The sequence below is a fragment of the Pogona vitticeps genome, chromosome 2 (assembly GCF_051106095.1).
Source record: "Pogona vitticeps strain Pit_001003342236 chromosome 2, PviZW2.1, whole genome shotgun sequence".
Classification (NCBI taxonomy): Eukaryota; Metazoa; Chordata; class Lepidosauria; order Squamata; family Agamidae; genus Pogona; species Pogona vitticeps.
The window spans coordinates 297,760,265-297,784,979 of record NC_135784.1 but is presented as its reverse complement, the minus strand read 5'-3'; the positions used below and the strand labels follow the sequence as shown (position 1 = coordinate 297,784,979).

The 24,715-nt window shown below is 40.5% G+C and overlaps 1 protein-coding gene across 3 annotated transcripts in view; it reads left to right on the top strand.

The window, feature by feature from the left end:
• The window catches only part of WDR7 (WD repeat domain 7), a 277,096-nt gene that overhangs the window by 106,198 nt on the left and 146,183 nt on the right, over nt 1–24,715 (top strand). The window lies entirely within an intron of this gene.

The window sequence follows — 24,715 nt, the reverse complement described above, 5'->3', positions numbered from 1 at the left end:
TCACAATTTCTGTACTTTCTCTACTTTTGAGGTTGCTTGCTGATGAAACTCCAACTTCTGTAAGGTGTGTTTTCCTTTGTTGCTTATCCAAATATCTGCTTTTCTTTTAAAACATGGGTTTTATCAGTGATAAGTTGTTTGTCCCATGATAGTGTTGCAATTTGCTTTTCAAAGGGTGTTGTCCATGTCATGATTTCTCAAGCTATGCGTCTCTGTGCTATCAAACTTTCATTAGATTAGTTCTCATTTGCAGATCCATAATTGTTCTTTGTTATCAGGTGGTGAAATGGAACTGTTCTCCCATGATAGTAGTTTTGAAGTTTGCCAGTCTGACCCATGCAGAGGGTCTTGAGATCAACAGGCCTGCTCCTACCCATGCTCTATGACAAATAAAGGTGTTGTGTATATGCCTTGGGTTTTCCTATTTAAACCATGAAGATCACCGTACTTCCAGTCCACAGTTTCAAAAAAGCACATTAATGCTGAGGTTGTCTAGCTGTTAATGGCAATAATTTTTCCTTTTACATAGAGTTTTGTTCTGAGTGCCACTTTCACTTTGTTAAAATGTTTAATAGTGATTTAAATTCCTTATGGTTTATATTGAATTATTTGTAAATGCCATTTGTAGATTTTCTGCTCCTCTTAAGTTTTGAATACATTGTTTACTGGTAAACTCATAACTGCTGACCTCTGAGGACTTTCCTCTTTTGATGTGGATAATGGTACATTAATCCACTCCAAAATTAATTTCAATATTTGTAAATCTATTCTGAGATTGCCTGTCCTACTGCAAAATAGGCCTAACCATCAGAAAGTTCTCTTAAAAAGTTTGTTTGAAATCTCCTTTCTTATAACATGAATCTATTCATCTCTGAAGTGGCAGAAAACAAAGCTTGTTTTTTTCCCCATATGACGCCCGATTACAATATACCTAGTTTTCTCAACGATTCATCACTGGACTTGGTTTCTAAATCTTTTAAAGATCTTGGTCACTCTTCTCTTGACACATTCCTGGTTTTTGACATCCTTCAACAGTGGTGCCCAGAACTGGATTTCGTACAAAGTAGTATAGAAAAGTATTATTGCTTTAGTAGATCTGGATATTATATTTCCATTGTTGCAGGATGGCTCCATTGTTTTAACTTCTTTTTGCTACCAAATGCTTGCCTTGTGGTTTGCTACAACCTTGAGTTTCTTTTTTTTACGCATAGTAGGTAAAGCTAAAGGTTCCCCCGACATTTAGTCCAGTGGTGTCCGACTCTAGGACGTGGTGCTCATCCCCGTTTCCAAGCCGTAGAGACAGCATTTGTCCATAGACAGTTTCCGTGGTCACATGGCCAGCGCGACTAGAATGCCATTACCTTCCCATTGTGGTGGTACCTATTTATCTACTCGCATTTTTACATGCTTTCGAACTGCTAGGTTGGCAGGAGCTGGGATAAGCGACGGGAGCTCACTCCGTCATGTGGATTCAATCTTACAACTGCTGGTCTTCTGACCTTGCAGCACAGAGGCTTCTGCGGTTTAACCCACAGTGCCACCATGATAGTACCACCAAGCTAATTGTCATCCATCCTATTTGTGTGTATCTGATTTTTTTCTACCTCAATGAGTTTCTTTGTTAAAACTTATAGCCTAGGTTTCTTAGCCTATTGAAGTCATATTGAATCCCAGTTCTCTTAATTTGGTGTCATCTGCAGAGATAAACATCCCTGCCACTCCTTCATACAATTCATTAGAAAGATGCTTGCTGCATGGAACCGAGGAGGGAATCCTACAGCACAGAGCTTGTCACTACTTTCTACGATGGCGAGGAATAGAGATTGGCATGAATCACACTTTGACAGTTCAGAACACTTGGGTGCTGTATTTGCACAAGTGTTGTGCACTTCCATCTCATGCCTCTCCTGTGCACTTGCCCAATCACGGGCAGTAGCACACTTCCCACCTCTGCCTTTTCCATGTGATTTTCCACTCACTGGCAGCCCCATGGTCTTCCCTGCTCCACCTTCTCATCTTAATGGACAATCGTGTGGAGAAGACAGAGGAGGGGAGCGAGCTGCCACCAGTGAGTGGGCAGTCGCGCAGAGGAAGTGAGGGAAGGAACCATGCGGCACCTATGGATCACCTTTGTGGGCACCAGGCCAGATGGCTGAAGCACACATGGTTTGTATCCATCTCTAAGGACCATTGATGAGTGATGGATATGACCTATCAGGGAGTTACAAATCCCTCTGACAGCAGCATTGCCTAGCCCACAGTTCACCAGCTGGTCCACAAGAATGTAATTTGAGATCTTGTCAAAAACCTTGCTGAAATCAGAATGTGCCACTTTTACTCCATTCTAGTGATCAACCAAGCATTAAAATAAGAGAAGGTGGTGGGGTCAGTCATGACTTGTTTTTGAACAGCCCATGCACACCCTGGAGATGTTAATTAATCATTCAGTGTTGAATCATCTTGCTGATCTTGGGAAACAATCCCCTCCCTGCATTGCTCACTCTATTTGTACTAGGTCCAGTGCCTTCTTTCTTTAGGGAGAAGTAAGAGGCAGAGAGAGAAGAGTGTTCAGCCGTTCTGTCTTCCCACTGTCATCCATTAGCATTGCTTCCTTCTTTATGTGTGGTGCACATCCCACTTCCTTGTTCTTCTTCTGCTCCACGTATCAGCTGAAAAACCCGTTACGTTATGTTTAACATCTCTTGTGAGGCTTGACTTCTTCATTCTGGGATTTGACCCTCCTGACCTTCTTCCTATGAATATTGGCTCCTAGTTTGCACTCTTCTTTGTGAGTATGTGCCCCCTCCCATTTCGTCTAGATGCCTCTCTTAAGTCTCAGCTCATCTCAAAACATGTTATGCAGCTCCCCCGGCCAGTTTGTTGAGCTGTTTGCTGCTTTTCTTCCTTGTTTGCATTGTTTGTGATTTTTCCTTCAGTCTATTTTTCCTTTATGACATTCCCATGCATTGTGAATCCTTTCTCTTCAAATGTTTTTGAGCAGGGGATCTCATCCAATATTTATTTACACTTACCAAAAATGGCTTTCTTAAAGTTCAGAGTGCACACCTTCAGCTTTCTGTTTCCTCATTATAATGAATCCCAGGGAACCCAAAGTTCCTGCAGTCTCTGCCTTGTGGAAATTATCTTTCCATGGGTTGGAAATAAAACTCTTCATAGTATCACGAGGCTCCTTGTTGGTTTTACTGCAGCAGAACTGAAACAGCAATCCCATTGTCCCATGTATTGGTAGCAGAATCCAGGGAATTCTTTCCTGACAGCTGTTGACTGCAAGAAAAGACAAATTATCCACTTCTGTCAGTGTACATGGCAGTCCGTACCCTGAGAAGGTTGTAGTCTCAGTGTCAACGGAGGGAAAGAACAGGGTAGCAATGGCTCAACAGGAGCTAAAGCAGTTAATGTACACATACTGTACACTGATCAGCCACAACAGAAAAACTACTGCTTAATATCAGGTAGATCCCCCTCGTACTTCCAAAATAGCTCTGATGCGTCAAGGCATGGACTCCACGGGTCCTTTGAATCTTAGAACTGCAGAGCTGGAAACGGACCTTATGGATCATCAAGTCCAGCCCCCAATCAGAGAGGCCCAATAGGGAATCAGACTCCCAGCCTCTGGCTCTGCGGCCAGATGTCTAAACCACTGAGCTATCCAGCAGTTCTCTGAACATGTCCTGGGGGATCTGGCACAAAGACATTAGCAGTAGACCCTTTAAATCTTGCAGGTTGCAAGATGGAGCCTCCATGGATGGGAGAACTAAGTCACAAAACCATTTTCAAGAGATGGCCTGGGGATTAAAGCAGTTGGTTTTGCTATATGTTCTAATGTTACAATATTTTGCATTTTCCCAAACTAACCACTGCTGCTGAGAACAACAGAAAGGGACTATCTCTTTTTTTGGGTTGTTTTTGTTTGCTTTCCTCCCATTCCTTTATTCTGGCACTCATCCAAAAGCCCTAAAGAACCCTTAAAAGCTACTCCAAAAATGCAGAGAGGCAAGGCAACAGAGAATAAATCTATTCCAAAAGCTATCAAGAGTACATGAAAAAGAAAAATCATCATTGTCAGACTGAATGTGGATGACACTAGTTTATATTATCACATTCATCATCATCATTATCAACAACAATGATCATAACAGACATGTTGCCTTGCTTGCTTGACACAGGCAGCCCAGTTCCATCCCCTTCCAACCTTTTAATGCACTGGTAGTACTGTCAGTACCTGCCACCTGCAGTGCTACCCACACCAGCAAGTTCTTCTCTGATCAAACACTTGCACGGACAGAGAGGAAGACCCTGTCTGCTTGAATAAGTAATCTTTGGACATGCAGGATAAGATGCTGGCCAGTCTCAGAAACATGTGAGGAGGGAGGAAGTTGGACTGGCTGGCATCATGCACAGACCTGTTTTTCCGTCCTCTTCCTTTGGTTTTTGCTGGCCACCCAGATGCAGAAGATGCTTGGTCATGAGATGAAGAGTGTGGGCAAAACACTGTATGCCCACAAAACCTCCTTCTGTCACAGCAGCAAGCATGTTATGTGCATTGTCTGCGATGGTAACTCCCAACACCAAGCCAAAGGGTGGATATCTCTTGGAAAGCCTGGAGGATGTTTTCCTCCATATGGCTCCCATCCATGACCTGAGCATATAGCAGTGCAGTACAGTGCCTGCCTGCTTGGCACCCACTAGGCTGTCTGTGGGTAAGGGAGGAGTTAGCTAAGAAAAGTAAACAACAACAACAGGCTCTCTTTCAATAGGCCACCAGGCCTACAGCATCACCAAGCTAACTCCACTCATGAAACAAAATCTCCATACTACAATACAGAAGTGAAGAAGGCCTCTGAAAGTGTCCATTCCCAGTGCATATCACCACCAGAACCATGCAGAGATGCTCCTCCAGCCAAAAGAACACCAGTCCTAAGCATAGGGGAAGAAAAGATCTCAGTCACCACCAGCCAATTCAAAAAGTAGTAAAGCACCTCAAAATCAGAGAAGAGAAAGCAGCAGTACGAGTTCAGGATTACTGAACTAAGTGTCATTCACTCTGTATGAGAGAACCCCTGAGCCCCAGCAGGACCAAAGGGGGGGAAAAAGGCACAGAAGCATCCAGCAGTTCATCTCCTGGCTCAGCCTACATCCCCACAGAAGCAAACAAAACCGTTCCAGAAAAAAACACACCAAAGTATATACATTTAATTTTATTTATTGACTGACTGACTGACACATATCCCAGCTGACTTAGTGGGACTACTACTCTGGGTGGTCATTACAGCAGAATATAAACTATGTTGTTAATGGATATGGGATGCATGTGTGTGTGTTTAGTCGTTTAGTCGTGTCCGACTCTTCGTGACCCCATGGACCAGAGCACGCCAGGCCCTCCTGTCTTCTACTGCCTTCCGGAGTTGTGTCAGGTTCATGTTGGTTGCTTCGCAGACACTGTCCAGCCATCTCATCCTCGGTCGTCCCCTTCTCCTCTTGCCATCACACCTTCCTAACATCAAGGTTTTTTCCAAGGACTCTTTTCTTCTCATGAGATGGCCAAAGTACTGGAGCCTCAGCTTCAGGATCTGTCCTTCAAGTGAGCATTCAGGGTTGATTTCCTTTAGAACTGATAGGTATGTTCTCCTTGCAGTCCAGGGGATTCTCAAGAGCCTCCTCCAGCACCACAATTCAAAGGCATCAATTCTTCGGCGGTCTGCTTTCTTTATGGTCCAGCTCTCACTTCCATACACCACGACAGGAAAAACCATAGCTTTGACTATTCGGACTTTTGTTGGCAAGGTGATGTCTCTGCTTTTCAAGATGCTGTCAAGATTTGTCATCGCTTTCCTCCCAAGAAGAAGGCGCCTTTTAATTTCAGGGCTGCTGTCTCCATCTGCAGTGATCATGGAGCCCAGGAAGATAAAATTTGACACTGCCTCCATATCTTCCCCTTCTATTTCCCAGGAGGTGATGGGACCAGTGGCCATGATCTTAGTTTTTTTGATGTTGAGTTTCAGACCGTTTTTTGCACTCTCCTCTTTCACTCTCATTACAAGGTTCTTTAATTCCTCCTCACTTTCTGCCATCAGAGTGGTATCATCTGCATATCGGAGGTTGTTGATATTTCTTCCGGCAATCTTAATTCCGGCTTGGGTTTCTTCCAGTCCAGCCTTCCGCATGATGTATTCTGCATATAAGTTAAATAAGCTGGGGGACAATATACAGCCTTGTCGTACTCCTTTCCCAATTTTGAACCACTCAGTTGTTCCATGACCAGTTCTAACTGTTGCTTCCTGTCCCACATATAGGTTTCTCAGGAGACAGATAAAGTGGTCAGGCACTCCCATTTCTTTAAGAACTTGCCATAGTTTGCTGTGGTCCACACAGTCAAAGGCTTTCGCATAGTCAATGAAGCAGAAGTAGATATTTTTCTGGAACTCTCTGGCTTTCTCCATAATCCAGCGCAAGTTAGCAATTTGGTCTCGAGTTCCTCTGCCTCTTCGGAATCCAGCTTGTACTTCTGGGAGTTCTCGGTCCACATACTGCTGAAGCCTACCTTGGAGGATTTTGAGCATAACCTTGCTAGCATGCGAAATGAGTGCAATTGTACGGTAGTTGGAGCATTCTTTGGCACTGCCTTTCTTTGGGACTGGGATGTAGACTGATCTTTTCCAATCCTCAGGCCACTGTTGAGTTTTCCAAACTTGCTGGCATATTGAATGTAGCACCTTAACAGCATCATCTTTCAAGATTTTAAATAGTTCAACTGGAATGCCATCACCTCCACTGGCCTTGTTGTTAGCCAGGCTTTCTAAGGCCCACTTGACTTCGCTCTCCAGGATGTCTGGCTCAAGGTCAGCAACTACATTGTCTGGGTTGTCTGGGATATCCAAATCTTTCTGATATAATTCCTCTGTGTATTCTTGCCACCTCGTCTTGACGTCTTCTGCTTCTGTTAGGTCCTTCCCATTTTTGTCTTTTATCATGTTCATCTTTGCGCAAAATGTTCCTCTAATATGTCCAATTTTCCTGAACAGATCTCTGGTCTTTCCTTTTCTGTTATCTTCCTCTATTTCTTTGCATTGTTCATTTAAGAAGGCCCTCTTGTCTCTCCTTGCTATTCTTTGGAAGTCTGCATTCAAGTTTCTGTAACTTTCCCTATCTCCCTTGCATTTTGCTTCCCTTCTCCTCTCTGCTATTTCTAAGGCCTCGTTGGACAGCCACTTTGCTTTCTTGCATTTCCTTTTCTTTGGGATGGTTTTCGTTGCTGCCTCCTGGACAATGTTACGAGCCTCTATCCAAAGTTCTTCAGGCACTCTGTCCACCAAATCTAGTTCCTTAAATCTGTTCTTTACTTCCACTGTGTATTCATAAGGGATTTGGTTTAGATTATACCTGAGTGGCCCAGTGGTTTTTCCTAATCTCTTCAGTCTAAGCTTGAATTTTGCTATGAGAAGCTGATGATCAGAACCGCAGTCAGCTCCAGGTCTTGTTTTTGCTGACTGTATAGAGCTTCTCCATCTTTGGCTGCAGAGAATATAATCAATCTGATTTCGATATTGCCCATCTGGTGATTTCCATGTATAGAGTCGCCTCTTGTGTTGTTGGAAAAGAGTGTTTGTGATGACCAGCTTATTCTCTTGACAAAACTCTATTAGCCTTTGTCCTGCTTCATTCTGAACTCCAAGGCCAAACTTCCCTGTTGTTCCTTTTATCTCTTGGCTCCCTACTTTAGCATTCCAGTCCCCTAGAATGAGAAGAACATCTTTCTTTGGTGTCAGTTCTAGAAGGTGTTGTAAATCTTCATAGAATTGTTCAATTTCAGTCTCCTCAGCAATGCTGGTTGGTGCATAAACTTGGATTATTGTGATGTTGAATGGTCTGCCTTGGATTCGTATTGACATCATTCTATCATTTTTGAGATTGTATCCCATTACAGCTTTATGGGATGCATACACTGCAGTTGTAAATACTAAATCGTTTGACAGTTTAAATTTTACTGTATTGTCTTAAAATATGATGCAATTTCTTTCTGTATTTTATGTGCTTGTATGTATTGGCTGGGGACGTGGTGGTTCTGCGGGCTAAACCGCAGAAGCCTTTGTGTACTGCAGGGTCAGAAGACCAGCAGTCATAAGATCAAATCCACACGACAGAGTGAGCTCCTGTCGCTTGTCCCAGCTCCTCGCCAACCTAGCAGTTTGAAAGCATGTAAATGCGAGTAGATAGATAGGGACCACCTCAGTGGGAAGGCAAACAGCGTTCCATGTATAGCCGCGCTGGCCACGTGACAACGGAAACTGTCTTCGGACAAACGCTGGCTCTACAGCTTGGAAACGGGGATGAGCACCGCCCCCTAGAGTCGAACATTACTGACTAAAATATCAAGGGGAACCTTTACCTTTATGTATTGGCTGGCTTCAAATATGAGTATGCTATGGCCAGCCTCAGAAACAAGTATTGGTTTCATCAAATCCTCAGCAAATTTTACTTATTTTCTAGAATAGAAACAGATTGCCATGTATGCTCGAGTATAAGCCAACACGAATATAAGTTGAGGCACCCAATTTTACCACAAAAAACTGGGAAAACCTATTGACTTGAGTATAAGCTTAGGGGGGGGGTGCTTTTTCAGCAAAAAAAAACCTGCAGAAAAACTAGGCTTATACAGTAGTGCCTCGCTTAACGGGCACTCCATTTAACGACGAAATCGCATAGCGATGAGGATTTTGCGATCGCTTTTGCGATCGCTTTGCAATGGTTTTATCGCTTTGCGATGATCGGTACCCTGCCTCGCTTACCGATCATCGCAAAACGATGATTTTAAAACAGCTGATCGGTGGTTCCAAAATGGCCACCAAGTAAAAAACATGGGCGCCTGCTGTGCTTAGGGATGGATTCCTTGCTTACCGGACAGCCAAAATGGCCACCGTATGGAGGACTTTCGCTTAAAGGTAAGTTTTTAGCCCATAGGAACGCATTAAACAGGTTTTAATGCATTCCTATGGGCTTTTTAAAATCGTATAGCGATGAAATCGGTTTGCAGCGATTTTTGCTGCACGGATTATCGTCGCTATGCAAGGCACCACTGTACTTGAGAATATACAGTAAGCCCATACCAACAGTCAGCACTGGACAATAACATGTAACAACATTATTTTTAAAAATACTGACATATCCTCAGATTGGGACATATGAAATGGGAGCAACATAGGTCTCTACACCTGAAATAGCCTCTATAAGTTTATATTTCAACTCTTCCCATTCATCCTTCCTCATTCATTCCAGATTGGTTATGACCATTGATTTAAAGACAGGTACAGCATAATCATTTTGATTGGAATGAACTTTAATGTTATAAATTTGGGAAAGATACAAATAACGCTGTGATTTCCAACTTTGGGTAACCCAGATGTTCTTGAACTGCAATTCCTGGAAGCTGTCACCACCAGCTGTGCTGGCTCTGCTTAACCAAGGGTGGGAATCGCTGAAATAGCTTAGTGATGACTTCACCTAGCCATAAATGGCAATCTCTAGGAGATTTTTAAAATCTTCAGTAGAGACACATGAAAATTAAACTGACAGATAAAAACAACTACAGGTATCAGTGTTTTTAGATGCCTATCAAGAGAAGACTTTTAAATATTTAAAGAAGAGTACTTTCCTAATTTGGTATTTCTTTTTTCCTAATAACTTTGTTCATTAGAGAAGACCTGCAAATGATTTGTATTTCTAAATTAAACTGTTAACTTTCTGTATGGATGCAGCTGTGCAAGTTTAGCCCACAAATGATGTCTGTTAAAAAAAAAACCCTTTAACCTCCTTTTGGTCAGCATGGCTGACCACATAATAGGCGTAGGGGTCAAATGTCATTGACATTGTCAAAAGCAGAGGATATGATGCTATATCATGATTTCTTGTTGACAGCTTCAGCAACTTTCAAGTAAAATGCAATATGGTCATTTCTGCAATGTAATGTTTTAGAGCTCCAAAACAGAAGTGGTCAGACTTCAGTCCTTTCCTTTCCTTTTTCCTTTCTCTCTTCCTTCCTCCTCCCCCCCACCCCCCAGCTACCAAGCAGAGCAAGGTACATAAGGTATATGCTTAAATATGAATGGAGTGTAATTACTGAGTGTAATAATTTGTTCTTGAGTGCAAGAATCAGTTTAAGCTCACAACCCTTCACAAAAAATCCAGCTTTTTACATTGGGTCACTGAAATTTATTCCAAAGCTTTCCCCTTTGATTAATGAACATAGGCCTTCTTCATTGCATCAATATAATTTTAGGGCAGGAGAGGAGTAGAATCTCCAGAGCTTTTAGATTGCAATTCCAGAAATGAGTCTGAGGGCTGATCCTTCCAAGAACTGTTAAATATTTGGTTACCTGCCTATTGTGTTAAGGGGGGAAATGAACGGGGGTTAGGCCATTATCACAGACCCTAAAGACAGCATATTTTGGGTTGGAAGTAAAATTAGACATGGAGCCTTCTTTGATGACATATCATAATGGTTCCAGTACAATCCAGTGATTATTTATTCATCTTGAGACTTTTTAGTAGCCATTTCCACATACGTACAAAAAGCTACCTTCTTTATCAGCTTCCTCGAGCTCAAAGTAAACAACTGATGCAGGGGTCAGAGACTGCCTGTATGGCCTCAGACGTCATATGATGCTGCTGGTCAAATGGGACTCAGTGGGCACATTGCCAGGGGTGCCAATGAATTCTTTCTGGGTGTACAAGGTCTCTAGAGGAGGGGGGCAGAACAATAAGGCTATTCAACAGGCAAGGGGAAAATTTGGCCCAGGAAGCAGAAACTAATCCCAAGAACAGAAGAGAAAATCATGCATGAAAGGAGGCATAATGAACAGGCATTTCTGTATTTTTTCCTGCTTGCAGGGAGCAAATCAATTTAATTTAAGCAAGATAGAGACATACACATTATATGTCTTTTACACCTCTGGTTCCTAGAAACTATTCAGGCTGTGCCTTCTATAGCAAAACAGATTTTTGAGCAAAGATGTCTGTGTAAGATGAGATAGTGCACAATGCACACAGAAAGCAGCATTCTCTAATCTATAGGTTTTTAACCTATGGTCTGTGGACCCACAGGTGGTCCACAGTGTCCTCGCAGGAGGTCCAGAAAGGCTAGAAGAAATGTTATGATCTTTTGTAGTTAAAATAGGAAGGAAGGGAGGAAGGGAGAGAGGAAGGGAGGGAGGGAGTATAGAACAAAACCTTAATTTCCCTTACTTGTTAGTGTAAAACGTGGCTTTTCTAACCTAATGCCTTCATTAAAAACAAACAAAAGTAAAAATCGGTTATGAAAATAACTGTTTGATATTTCTGCACATGTTGAGAACATGCAAGTAAATGATGCTGATGTAGCTGAGAGACAGCACTTGGCATTTTTTGCTACTGTGCAGACAGTCAGCAGCTGTGGGAAGAGAGTCTGAGTCAGTCAGTATCAGTGTGAGTGAGTGTTCAAATGGACTTCTTGATCATAGTTCTTCTTCGATTTCTCTTTATAAAACTGTTTGGTTACTGTTAGTTAAAGTGACTTTTTGATATTATTGCCATGAATTTCATAACAATAATTCATTTTGGCTGAGCCTCAGAACGGATTGCTGGCTGAATTTGAAATGTACAAGAATTGATGATGTTGATGAGAGTGCATCATGTTCAAAGCAAAACGAAGTTTCTTCCAGTCGTCTTTAAAAGTGTTGTCATTGTAGCAAGGAATATCTGTCCATGAGACCCTTCATGAGAAACTTTAAATAAATATTTGATGCACTTCAGCATTTTAAATCTTCAGTTAAGTTTTGGTGGTCCACAGCAGCAAAAGATACTCAAAGGGGATCCATGGTAAAGAAGAAGTTAAGAACCGCTGCCCTAATCTGTTTTGTGAAATGTTTCTTTGTCATGCCAGTCACTTTCTGGGTGATGTACTTATATCCATCTTGGTCAAAATGTGTATCTTTAATGTTTTATCCTTTGAAACTAAAATGATTAATGTTTCCAACTCCTTTGGTCCCCAACTATATAACAACATTAAAACTCTTTTGCCTTTAATTACAGTCATGCCCCGCTTAACGATTGCCCCACATTATGACAAATCCGCTTTACGATAATGTTTTTGTGATCGCAATTGCGATCGCAAAACGATGGTCTAAATGGGGGAATTTCGCTTAGCGATGATCAGTTCTCTGCTTCAGGAACCAATTTTCGCTTTATGACAATCAAAAACAGCTGATCGTCGGGTTTTCAGAATGGCCGCCAGGTGCTTAAAATGGCTCCCCGCTGTGCTTAGGGACGGATTCCTCGCTATACAGGCACTGAAAATGGCTGCCATATGGAGGATCTTCGCTGGATGGTGAGTTTTTAGCCCATTGGAACGCATTGAAAGGTTTTCAATGCGTTTCAATGGGTTTTTTAATTTCGCTTTACAACGTTTTCACTTAACAGCGATTTTCTTTAAGCGAGGCACCACTGTATAAGAAAAAAATGATGGACTGGATCACACCATTCCTTTTTACATGTTCTTTGTTATGTCTGATTATATGACATGGTTACTTGATTTCTGTAACTTCTATTCTCACAGCTCTATTGAACTGTAACTTCCTAGTCTTCTACCACATGATGCATTTACAATTACTATCTATCTGACAACCAGTGTTCCCTCTAATTTTGCGCCTGTGCCGGGTGTGGGCCCTGCCATGTGCACGCGTGGGTCCATCCACAACCAGAACTAAATGGGTGGCAACACTGGCTGCGGGTGCGGGGCACCGATGCAACGCTGTGCAGCCATGCACCTACGCAGCTTAGAGGGAACATTGCTAAGGACCTTAATGGTTGAAATAGAGTAGCCTAATTATCAAAGCTGCTTCATTTTCTGTATGCATTCAGAAGAAAAATGGATTTTTTTCAGATGAGCTGTGAGATTCATTTTGCCACTTACCTTTATACTTACAATAATTCCAGTAAGCAACACGATATCTATGTCCAAGCCTTTTTCAAAGAGTTTGCGGTTCTATCAGTGAGCAGAAATCTAATTGAACGTGTGCTTTGTATTCTGATTCTGTTAGTGCCACGTACAGTATGTGATCGGGCAGGATAAATGTAAATCCATCTTGAAATCATTAGACACTATGAACCATAGTTCCACTCGTAAGCAACGTGCCACAGTAACCACTATTTTTACCATTTTCCTCTAAAATTCATCTAATGTCTTTTAATCTGCTAGCATATTTGGCATACCTGGGAAAGTGTCTTCTCAGTTGAAGCTTAGAAATGTAAATAATAGCATAGACAAAACTTATTTTGAATGTGTTTAATGCTGGAAAATGCCCATTTCCAGTGTTCAGAGATACAGTTGAAGGAGGATTTAGTGTGAGAGTGAGTATTGATCTGGGCTCGTTGCTAGTTTCTGAGGTTCCCTGCTAATAAAGCGTCTGTAGATCCTGGCTTGCAGAGGTGAGGTAATTTTTGCACCATATTGAGGAATGAACTGAGTGTACAGCACAGAAACAGAAGCTGCTATGAAGATATGAGCCTCTTCTGACTAGTGTATTCTTTCTATGCCTTTCATTGTATTTTCAACTATTACACATTACTGAGGTCATCTTTTCAGGTTGTTCATGGCAGTATGAACTTCCTTGCCTAAAACTGCTTACTGAAAAGATGACTTTATAATCATAATGATACATTTAGGAATTCTGGACATTTTAAAAGCAGACTAGCTTGCTGTAATGGCACAACAAATTTGTTCAGCCATACAGCTGTTTCAAAATTGCGTGAACCCACTTGCAGAACATGTATTGGGAATAAATGAGTTTGACTTTGTCTTACATGAATTCCATAAACATATATTTCACGTTAATACCATAGTCAAAGTGAAATAGGTTCCATTTTATATTCTTGGCTGATTTCTGTGAAGGAAAAGAGTGAAGTGCAGATTTTTCTTGTCTCATTCTGTATTACGGTACTTCAGCAGTGTAATCCACTGTGTTGCCAGAACGTATTGGGAGATGGCCTTAGGGACAGTTCCTCCCTAACTCTCCTGTCTCTTTGATGGTCAGCATGTTGCCGCTTTCTAGCTGAACCAAATATTCTGTTTTATTTCCCTCTTGCCTTCCTCTGTAATTTCTGAAGTTTAATATATTTAATACTAGTGGTTTCAGCTGCTAATGCTGTCTTCGTCTTTTGATAACTATAAAAGCCAGGAAAGCCTCTTACTTTTAAAAAAAGTAATAAATATCCTGGTGTATTTATAATATTTGTTTCTTAGTATTGAGGTTTATAGAAAGAACATGAATACTGTATATAGTACCAATTCAATAGTACTGTTGTAGATCTCAAGGAAAAATCTGAGCAGAAGCTTACCTGATTACAGCTGGGAGCAGACAATGCATTCACATAACCTGAAAACTGATTGTGTTTTTTCAAAAACCCCAATTATCATTCCATCTTTATGCTTTTATTTAAATCAAGCCCCTTGTTTCTTTATTTGTAACAACATAGAAAGCTGCCTAACAGTAGTCAAACCATTAATCCATCTGGCTCCGTAGTAACCTATAAGTTTCAAAACAGTAGCCTTTTCCTGAGATGCCATAGTTTAAAGCTGTGTATCTTTGGCATACATAGCCCTGTGTTTTGTCACTAAATTATGGCTCTTCCTAGGAAAAAGATGCAATGGAAATGTTTGTTTATTAATAACACTTGTATCCTTTCCCTTAAAATAAAAATTTGGGGGTGCTTATATTGCATAAATACCAAACATTGTGTTGAATAAAATATCCAGATGTGTAACAACCAGGTGGAGCTCCCAAGTCGAGTCCCAATACTTAATGTCAAGAAACTTTGGTCAACGTTGCAGTGCAGCTTTCACTTAGAAATGGCAGTGGTAGACAAGTTGCAGTAGAGATCTTGATTTTGTTCCTTCTGTTGTTTCAGTTTGTATTTTATTTTATTGTACCTGTCTTGCAATCCAGGGACCCAAAGCAGCTTACAAAAGGAAGAGATGGCACATACATAAAATACAAAAATTTGTGTGAAAAGTGTAAGACCGCTAAACCTATAACAATTTAAATGAAAATGAGGATGAGGGAGGGCATACACACATCAAAACAAGTTTTAATGAAGATAAGGGAAAGTAAGGATCTCTGATCAGTGGCCAAGGGCGATGCAGAAAAGAGACCTGTTTGCCCGTGGAAAGTCAGAAGTGAGGGGCCTGTTGTAGCCTCCAGTGGAAGACAGTTCCATAACATGGGAGCAACTACTGAAAAAACTGGGTCTCGGGTCCTTGCCAAACATGCCTATGAGGGCAGTGAGCTTGATCTAAGGACTTTCCTCAAAGATTATAAAACCACATAAAACGAGTGAATGAGTGTTCAGAAAATTAAAAGCAGCAGGAAGACAACAGAAAACAACATTTTCCAACTGTTCTTCAAGAGTGACTGAAGTTACTCTGCCACCATTCCCCTAATCACCTTGCTGAGAAGATATAATGTTAGCTTCTAACCTATAGTTGTTGTAGGGAAAGGCCAACAGGTGACGTCATTCCTGCCTGTCCATCACAGAAGCTCAAGGGGGAGGAGCCAAGGATAGGGCAGGAGGGGCGGAGTTAAAGAGACAGTTGGAGATGTGGAGTGGCAGTTAGGGTTTAGGAGAGAGAAGGAGAGGGTTGGTGAATTGACCTGAGAGAGTTAGGAGAGGGAATTGAGAAGGTTAAACAATATTGAACAAGCAGGAATGAAATTATAAGTACTATAGGAGAGATATTGATTGAAAGTATACAGCAGTTTGGAATAAAAGTGATTGTTTCCATAATCCAATCCGTGTTAATACCTGATACAGTTCATAAGTGCTTTACCTTTATGATTTACTTGACAATAAAAGATTTGTTAATTAAACCTCTGATTCCTAAGTTCAATAACCCTCAGTGTTGGCAGCACACGTGTATAACGTAATTTGGTATTAGGAGAATACCTGGTGACAGCGTGAAGGAAAAGGGCATGATCCTATGTGAGGGCCAGAATAAATAGGGGCCACAAGGTAGATCGTTGTTAATATTGTCCACGTCCAAATTCAAGCTCTGTTAAGTATACCGACTGCCTTAATTTCGGAGACCAGGTAATGACAGATATGGGCAAACCCGGCACAACATGCTGCCAAGGTTTTGACCAGTTCTTGCCTTTTGCCTGATTTCAGGATATCTCACACAAAGCAGGAAAACACCGGATCACACTGGGAGTGATAATAGGGACAAAAATTAATAATTTCTTTGTCTCCGTCATCACCGCAGAGTGGCAGTGAAGTATCTTTTGAAGCTTGCATCCACTCTTCTTATAGTATATCTATTTTCCTTGTTCGCTTATCTCTTATGTTAAATATGTATTTATTTATTGCTTTTCTTATATATTGCTGTCAGGGTTAGGATTAGGACCTCAGAGTGATGCATGATGAAATGCAATAAAATAACAACAACAAAAAATACATTATACATTTAAGATCCAAGGCCTGATGAAACATCCAGTGGTTTTGTCTTTGTCTGTGTTTGAATGGTCCCAGTGATTCTTAAAGCAAATGCAGCATGTTTTAGTTTGTTTTGCATTTTGGAAAATTCACTGACAATGAACTGAATAGTCACTTCACACGTATTCAGAGCCATATTTGAATTTTCTGCACAAAAATATGTATTGTATACCGATAACCTAACACAGGCTGGAAGAGAATAACAAGCAATTTAGTTATCACAGTCATCACTAATTGCAAGATTTGGTGTTCACTTCTGTTACAATGTGCAGGTGAGTCTAAGAGGGTGCACATCTACATTGCCATTGCTGTTGTGGAACAAGTCAGCTTTGTGATGCTTTTCTTAAGTATGACGCTGGTTCCAGATCATTAGTAGTATTAATTCACAGTTGGAAATCTTGCACAGCATTGTGTTTAATAAAATATCCAGATGTGTAACAACCAGGTGGAGCTTCCAAGTCGAGTCCCAATACTTAATATCAAGAAACTTCAGTCAATGTTGCAGTGCAGCTTTCACATAGAGATGGCAGTGGTAGACATGTTGCAGTAGAGATCTTGATTTTGTTCCTTCTGTTGTTTGCATTTTATTTGAGAAATCAGAATGTTACATCACTGATACAAAAGTGGCAGTACTTCGCAAGATGGTATGTAGGCCACGTCATCCTTAAGACACTTTAAAGATTGCCTGTGTTGAGCAATTAAGTCATGGTTTTCCTGCTGTTCTTAGCAGCATTGTTTGGGGAAATGCAAAATATTGTAATGTTAGTACATAGTTGTGTTTCATTGGTCAGGAGCATTGTTTTGTAGCCTGGGACCAAAGATAAAAATGGGTTAAGTGGTATATCTGTGTTCAGACCCTGACTCTTGGTGGGTTGAATAAATTCTTAAGTTTCCCAAAGCACTTCATATGGTCTGGAAAACGTGAGCCAAGTTTCAGGCTCTATAAGAAGGCAGTAAATTATGTACACACATTAACATCCAGTTACACATCCTTGAAAATCTCCTATACAATAAAGCTTTGCCTTCTTTAAAATTGTGCTTAGAAGGCTCTTCCCATAATTTCTATGTCTTTTCATAAGATGTCATCTGTATCTTCAAACTTAAGCTAGTCTACGTAAATCATTCAGCTCCATTCACGTAAAAATGGGCCCAAGTTGGCTGCTTTATAGTCCTTCAGGGTTAGAGTTCATTGGTGCTGTCAGAAACCACAGGCTTTTTCTTTCATCAGCATTACCGTTGTATCTGACAGCTTGCATTGTTGAATAATAGGAGCTGAAAGGATGGGCAATGGAAGGATATTGTCTTTAATAATTTCCACACATTTTTTTATTTCTTAAAGGAGAATGACCAAATATCACTTTTTAAAATCATGTTTTATTCAGAATAACTGTAAATTATTAAAAGCATTGGAAACTGAAGATCTATGTAGAATAATTGTTTTGGTTAAACTGTAAGAAGCCATAGGATTCTGAATATTAAAAGAGAAAGTACTGCTTAGAAAGCTGAGTTAAGTTTGTTGTTGTTACATACCATCAAGTCACTTCCAACTTGTGGTGACCCTATGAATGACCACTCTCCAAAATGTCCTGTCCTCAACAGCCCTGCTCAGCTGCAGCATACTTAAGCCTGTGGTTTCCTTTAGCAGGTCACTCCATCTTATATTTGGTCTTCCTCTTTTCCTGCTGCTTTCCACCTTTCCCAGCATTATTATCTTTTCCAGAAAATCCTGCCTTCTCATTATGTGTCCAAATCCACACATGTATGGTTTATTTCAATTAAATTACACAGCTTGCAATAACTCTGCATCATCATTAATGCCTGTTAAAAATTCCATAAATTCTTTTTTTCCCTCTGAAGAAAAGAGACTGCATCAGTCCCTCCTACTTTGCTAAAATAATCCCCCAAACATTAAGACTCCAAAGATTCGGCAAATTGAAACGCAAACAGATGAAAGCATCCAACATGGTTGTTTTTCATATCTCTTTTTCTAAGGGCTGAACTGCATGTTTTATATGTGACTGACGCAAGCTTGCCAATGGAATAGCATCTACCTTTCCATAACGTAGGGCCATTTATCTCAGAATAGGAATGTCGTCCAAGTGCACATTTCTCAAACCATGTAGCAGAGGTAGAAAAAAAATACTCCATTGCACCTGGACAAATGAACACTACAAGAAAGGAAAGAAAGAAAAAACACTTTCTTAGTGGCCACCTTATGTCATGTGTCATAGTTCTGCCTTAACCTAGTCTAATTATCCTCTTAATCAATTGCTTGCAATACTAGAAGAGAAGGAGCTTGCATACTTCAACCGTATTGGTATCTGTTAACTGTAGAAGCCCAGGACATGAGGATTCTCTTTGTTCCACTTCCCTCCAAATGTAACGCAGGTCACTTCTTTGTTTATAATCTGTCATAATCTCCCAAATAATTCAAATGTTCAACAGCAGTTTGGAGACAAACTCCTCCTTGATAGGACATATGATGGGGTAGAGAAAAAGAGGTTATTTCTTCAATTTGCAACATGAAAATTGTAGACATTCATACAATCTCGCCTTGCTGATTGAGGCACAAAGAGAGATGATGGTAAATTTATACAGAAGCGGATTGTTACTAACATTTCACATGCGCAGCCTGAAGAAATACAGCTTATTCTACCACCTTGAGGGCGCAGAATGGAATCCTTTCCTCAACTAGACCCTCAACACATTCTCAGTCTCATTTGAGACCTCCTTGAATGTATACGTATTCCGAATGGGTACCTTAGTGTAGCGCCATGTTGAGTGTGTAATTTCCTAAGAAGTAGCCATATGACTGTGCAACAGAGCTTTGAGTAGTAATGACAAGCACATAGCCCTAGATGGAATGAAATTCAGTAGGATTCTGGCTATAGAAAATGCTATTTTAATTGAAAGATAAAAGTTATAGATTGCATGCATAGGTTAGCATAAATCTCTAGAAGTCATTTTCGAAATTAAGCACCCTTCTGCATCACCAGACCTTTGGCATTCACATCCATCCTTCTGCATCACGTATTTCATTAAGTATGGCATCCATGTCCATTTTCATAGGCTAGGAGTTGGGATATTAATTTTGCATGTTGTTGTCACCGTAACAGTGCAAAAGTGGATTTTCTTGCATGGTTGAGTCAAGGAAGCATTCGTTCCCTGAGAAGGATGTTGAACAGTTCCAATGTTTCTCTGATATGAATTTGTCATTCCTAAAATAATTTGACTTCTACTGTACCATTTGAGGTCTCAAGGAAGTAAAATAAAATGCTAGAACCAATAATCAATACAGCCAACAGATGCACATTAAAACACTAAATAATATTATTCTCTGTTTATTTTAATGTAGGCATTGAAAGCCAGTCCATACAGGAAATGTTGCTGATGCTCGCGCTTTGATATTACCGAGACTTCACAAGACTTCCATGACAATGGGAAACTTGTGAACATGGAACCAGTGTTTTATCTCATATATCTGCTAATATTAGCAAAATGAGTGAAACCTGTGACTGCTTCAGCCTACCTTGACTCTCAAGGTAGTTCAAGCTAAAATAGATTAAACTAGCAAAAGAGATATCCAGGCTTAGTGGTCGAAAGTGTAGAATATGAAGCTTAGCCTTTTATAATCGGTGCTTCCATTTCAGGAATCAAAGCCTCCATGGCAAGGCGCATCTCTCATGACTCTTCATATCAACGCAGTGTGAAGCCCACTCTATATACGTGCAGATCTTGCTTTTCATGTATCTATTTTATTGAAAATGGAGGGCAAAACACAAGTTTCTATTGTCTTCTTGGATGTCTGCGTTTAGTTTGTATTATTAGATCAAGTTTAAAAAGGATTCAATTATTTGTAGCAGTACAGTAGTGGAATTTCATCTTCAGAAAACAAACCTGTCTTTCCAGTAATTTATGACCCATTCTGTCTAATATGCTATCCATGAGTCTTTCTCAGCCTTTGCTTCAGAGAACAAATTCTGACTGAGGGCTGCTTAATTATTATACAGCAGCAAACTTGATTGCTGTTCACATAAACAGATATTTTAGCATATATCTGCTAATATTAGCAAAATTAATCTGCTAATAATTTTGTGTTTAGCAAAAACACATAAACAGCAAATATATATTTGCACCTTGACACATGCACATTTCTTATGAAGTGTGCTTTTTATGTGTAGTGATTGGCTAGGAAGCATGGCACAGTCCTTGTTGTGTCTAGATAGAGTAACAGAAAACAAGCAGAATAGTCAGTAGCTGTGTGAGTCACCCAGGTTCAGATTTAAATAGATGAAAGAAGTTGGAATATGTCTCAGGAACTTGTGTGCAATGGGATTATTTATGTGCATGCATACATCTTTGATCTTAACTATTTGGTTCTCTGATTTTCACGTATGTCAGGTGGTACAATGATGTTGAACGCACACACTTTTGAGCAAAGGGGGAAGGTTTGACTGTGATACACACCAGACCCTTTGTGAAGAAATAACCTTCAGAATGAACTTTCAGGTTTGGCCTCTGGTGTGCTGGGTGATATTACCTCACTGATGGAAATAAATTACATTAGACTGTGGCACACTATTATATATATTCTATATATTACATGGATTGCCGTTATAATTGATCACAGACCCATATGAAAAAAGTTGTAATTCACAAGAGTAATGACAGCAATGTCTCATATTTCAGAGGTTTTACATCACACCTGTAAATTATGGCTATCCATGTGCAAACTCTGATAAAAAGAGGAAAAAAGAATTTTTAAAAATCAGTCTGCTGATCGGCTCTGGCTCTGTGGGGAAAAAAGGCAAAGTCTGATAGTTTTGTATGTATTCCGAATGGGTACCTTAGTGTAGCGCCATGTTGATAAAGACAGAGATTGATATTGAAACTTGGTCTTTGTTAATTGTAGTTTTCTCTTACATAGAGGGAATTGAAGCTATAATTATGAAATAAATGGAGAAAATATGCAATAGTAACTTTATATGTCATTGGTATATTTATACATTGAAAAGCCTTGCCAGCTGCCATGTTTATTAGCTGTGGTAAGCCTCTCCTCTACTGGCATTCTAACAAGTTTGCTTTGAATTATTATTTTTCTTTCTATTGTATCAACATTTTTAATATACAATAGGATATATTATTTTCATGGCTTTTAAAATTTATTTCTATAATTTCCGTGGCATTATTGGGAGAACAGGTTTGTCAGGTCTCTGTACTCCAAAGGTTTTGCAATTTTAAAGATACAAAGAACCAACAGAAGATGTTAAAGGAAATAAAGGTGGCCTTAACAAAGGAAGGACAGATGAATACATCTCTTACCTTAATTGCAGCAGAGTTTTGGGAATTAATTACTTTTTATTTAATGTTTAAAATATTCAATTTTTTCTAGCATATCTACAACTTTCACAAATTTGCTCCAAATATTAAATTCTTAGAAGACCTCCCAACCTGCTGCCCTGAAATGAACCAACTTCTGCTTCTCTTCAGACAAAATCACATCTTGGCTGAATACCAATTTCAATAGAAACAAGATTGCTTCCTTGTACATACATAGCTGTGTTCTAGGTGAATTAACAAGAGAGCTAAAACATCTGTAGTGGCTTACTATAATAATGATGTTACATTCAGTGCTTCAAGTTGGGTGGGCTGATTCAGTCTGATAAGTTGTCTGCTACTCATCCTAGGGAAATGGTTAATTTTATAGCACTATATTTGTGTAGATAGCATTCTGATGTGTTGGGCCAGAACCACTATCACCTACAGCCAGCATTTCTGTTTGCTTGGCTCGCCAGTGAGAATGGCTGCTTTATATGTTAAAGCTGCTTTATATAGTAGAATTTCAAAACAAATTTTTTTCACATTCTTTTAGCAGCATTTCTTGCACTTTGTGTGTCTTCCTCTCTTCATTTTGCCCATATCTTATAATGAGGTAAACCAAAAGCAGAATCTAAGATTTTTTTTTCTTTGATACAGCAGGTGAGGATGTTTGTAATTGTGTATTTTACAGTCCTTCGTTGATTTACGGGGAAGCATTTGATTCTAAAACGTTAATCTAATGTTTGATGTGGATTTGCCATGTCCTCTAATTAGATTAATTCAGAACCTGAACAAAAACAGACTCTAAACAATTAAAAATGTTAAAAGCCTTGTCGCTGAAGGAAGATATTTAACAATTTAGGTTTTGTTCTCCCTCAGTTCATCTCTTTGAAATTTTAGTCAAGGTATATTTAATGTACAATAATAATACAAATATTTGTGATAAACCTAATATGAAACAGAGTATGTACAACAAATACAGTGGTGCCTCGCTTAGCACCGTTAATCCGTGCAGCAAAAATAGCTGCTAAGCAATTTTGTCGCTAAGCAATTTTAAAAAGCCCATAGAAACGCATTGAAACCCCTTCAATGCGTTCCTATGTGCTCCAAAACTCACCTTAAGCGAAAATCCTCCATTGCGGCAGCCATTTTCGGTGCCTCTAAAGCAAGGCAAAACAGCGGGCGGCCATTTTGGAACCGCCGATCAGCTGTGCGAAAATGGGGGCTTTGCGATGATCGTGGGTCTCCGCGATCATTGCAAAGCCCCACGGATCAGCTGTGGGGGACCAGCGATCATCGCAAAGCCCCACCGATCAGCTGGCTGAAAATGAGGGCTTTGCGATGATAGCACGTCCCCGCAATCATTGCAAAGCCCCTGCCGATCAGCTGTGCGAAAATGGGGGCTTTGCGATGATCGCTTGATGGCAATCTATAAGAAGATTGCCCAGATCCTGAAACTGAGCTGCAGCACAGTGGCCAAGACCATACAGCGGTTCAACAGGACAGGTTCCACTCAGAACAGGCCTGGCTATGGTCGACCAAAGGAGGGCTCCTGCTCAGCATCATATCCAGAGGTTGGCTTTGGGAAACAGACGTATGGCTGCTGCCAGCATTGATGCAGAGGTTGAAGGGCTGGGGGTCAGCCTGTGAGTGCTCCGAACATACGCTGCATACTGCATCAAACTGGTCTCCAGCGCTGTCGTCCCAGAAGGAAGCCTCTTCTAAAGATGATGCACAAGAAAGCCCACATACAGTTTGCTGCAAACAAGCAGACTAAGGACATGGATTTCTGGAATCATGTCCTGTGGTCCAAAGAGACCAAGATAAACTTATTTGGTTCAGATGGTGTCAAGCATGTGTGGCAGCAACCAGGTGAGGAGTACAAAGACAAGTGTGTCGTACCTACAGTCAAGCATGGTGGTGGGAGTGTCATGGTCTGGGGCTGCATGAGTGCTGCCGGCACTGGGGAGCTACAGTTCATTGAGGGAACCGTGAATGTCAACATATACTGTGACATTCTGAAGCAAAGCATGATCCCCTCCTTTCGGAGACTGGGCCACAGAGCAGTATTCCAACATAACAACCCCAAACACAACTCCAAAATGACCACTGCCTAAAAAAGCAGAGGGTGAAGGTGATGGACTGGCCAAGCATGTCTCCAGACCTAAACCCTATTGATTATCTGTGGGGCATCCTGAAATGGAAGGTGGAGGTGTGCAAGATCTCTAACATCCACCAGCTCTGTGATGTCATCATGCAGGAGTGGAAGAGGACCCCAGTGGCAACCTGTGAAGCTCTGGTGAACTCTATGTTTAAGAGGGTTAAGGCAGTGCTGCAAAATAATGGTGGCCACACAAAATATTGACACTTCATGCCCAATTTGGACATTGTCACTTAGGGGTGTACTCACTTTTGTTGTCAGTGGTTTAGACATTAATGGCTGTGTGTTATTTTGAGGGGACAGCACATTTACACTGTTACACAAGCTGTATACTCACTACTTTACATTGTAGCCAAGTGTCATTTCTTCAGTGTTGTCACATGAAAAGGCATACTAAAATGTTTATGAAATGTGAGGGGGTGTACTCACTTCTGTGATATACTGTATAACAAATATGATTTTACTTTAAATCTGAAAAACTGAATATAGGCCAATATGAGTGTGGTCCCACAACAAAATGCTGCATAGAGGTCTTTTACAGTTCCATGCTTCAGCCACTCCTATTCCCCACACACCCTTGTTTTTCATTTTTAATTCTGCCCCACCCCACAATAAGTCACTTGTGTCTCACTACGCTCACTCCTTGTTGCTCTGTATGGAGTTTTCCACCCTCCATTTTCTTTTTTTTTAAGTGTG